Source organism: Corapipo altera, unplaced genomic scaffold, assembly GCF_003945725.1.
Source record: "Corapipo altera isolate COAL_440 unplaced genomic scaffold, ASM394572v1 61286, whole genome shotgun sequence".
Lineage (NCBI taxonomy): Eukaryota > Metazoa > Chordata > Aves > Passeriformes > Pipridae > Corapipo > Corapipo altera.
Genome location: NW_020884907.1, coordinates 8,669,749 through 8,671,590, shown reverse-complemented (window position 1 = coordinate 8,671,590; position 1,842 = coordinate 8,669,749).

Sequence of the window (1,842 nt, the reverse complement as noted above, 5' to 3'; positions counted from 1 at the left end):
AGGAAAGAAAAAGAAGGAAAGAAAGAAAGAGAAGGAAAGAAAGAGAAGGAAAGAAGAAAAAGAAAAAGAAAAAGAAAAAGAAAAAGAAAAAGAAAAAGAAAAAGAAAAAGAAAAAGAAAAAGAAAGAAAGAAAATAATTCTGCATCTTCTTTTTATAGGAGAGAAACAGTCTCTTTGTATTTGTAATCACAGGAGCACATGTGTATGGTAGGAAGGTAAACTGTCTATCTGTCCCACATGGTGGGAGGTGGAGTCCACATTTTTGCATCTGAGTTTTTCTGGCCCTCTAAATCAGGTGCCTAGGGACTAGAAATATGGCTAGTAATGAATACGTGGAAGAGACACATTTGTTTGCAGCAGCAGGTGCATCATGGTGGTACCAGCTCCCAGGAAGACAGTTCTGGCCTCACTGTACTTCAGACACTCCCTCAGCAACACCAGCATCAGCTTGCCTTCAGTATAGGTGCAAATATCTCAGCCCTGCAGGCATAGCTGTTTGCAGTCCAAGCCTCTGCAGCCCAACCAAATGCCTCTTGTGGTCATGCCTAGGCTGGAGAATACTCTGTATGTTGTCAGAATCATCCGAGAAGCAACTATACTAGATCTGTGCCATACACAGGAATTTCAAGGATATAGTATGGTATGAAAGAGTGTTACTGTGTTGAATATGTCCTTATGACAGCAGACATTTACTGCAGAGTAATGTAGAGTTAGGTCAGAACTTAATGTAGAGTGTAGCTATACTGTGAACAATGAAGAGCTGTTAAAATCACAGTTCAACCACGACAGATACTGCCATGAAGTACCCTCCAGGCTACCAACTGAAAGAAATGTAGGGAGGTAAAAAATCCTATAAGAAAGTATACTTGGTTTTGAATGCACTGTGGCTTGAACCTATTCAGAGTTTCATTGACTGATTCTTTGTATGTCCTGAATTTTTTGTTTGTCTGTTTCCACTTGCTTTACCACTTTTCTACAAATGGCACAGGGAAACTAACAAACACTGGCGATGAAAAAGGAAAACCCTTTTAAAGGTGAACATAGAAGATCTCCTCTACAAACGCAAAGGGTACATAATGTTCTCTTCCTTCTTTCAAGATATTCTGCTGAGTATTCAAGATATTTCACAGACTCAAAAATGCTAGTAAGCTAGGCATGTTCTAATATAGTACTTTGCTGTAATCTCTCCTTCTTCCTTCCTCACATCACAAGGCAATCTTTGTGCCTTGGGTATTGGTTTTAATAGCTGTAAAACAGTTTGTTTTTTTTTTTTAAAGTGATTTTTATTTAACTTAAAAAAGGACTTTCAAACACAGTACTTCTGATAACAGCGTAGCTATAAGCCACTGGCTATGTGCTCAGAGGTCATAGCATGGCACAGTCCCGTGGTTTTAGTAAAGCTCTGTAACTTATAGTCAGTAGTAAGACCAGTCCTAACATACACACAACTGAGTGTTGGTAAACACAAAGGCTTTAATACTTACTTCAAAACAATGTGGAGTTGTTTAAGTTACATTATAAGGCTTTTTTCAGTCACAGTCGTTTGAAGATTCATGTGCCTACAAGTCCTGACATGACAGCCTGCTATAACCTACTTCAATGCAAAATCATCTGATCTGGACTGCCACTGATGGTGGTTGAGCTAAATGAAGATGCTTTATTTTTCAGGAAAGCAAACTCAGCTTTGTGGGTGCTAGTCATCAGCAAATGGGAGGCATTAAGCTGCTGTGGACAGTAGCTTCTTAAATGCCTCAGATGATTCTGCCAGCTGCTGTTTAGCAATGGCCTCCTTTGGCTTGCTTTAAGCTGATGTACAGTTAAGTGCAGAAGAATGGTGAGGAG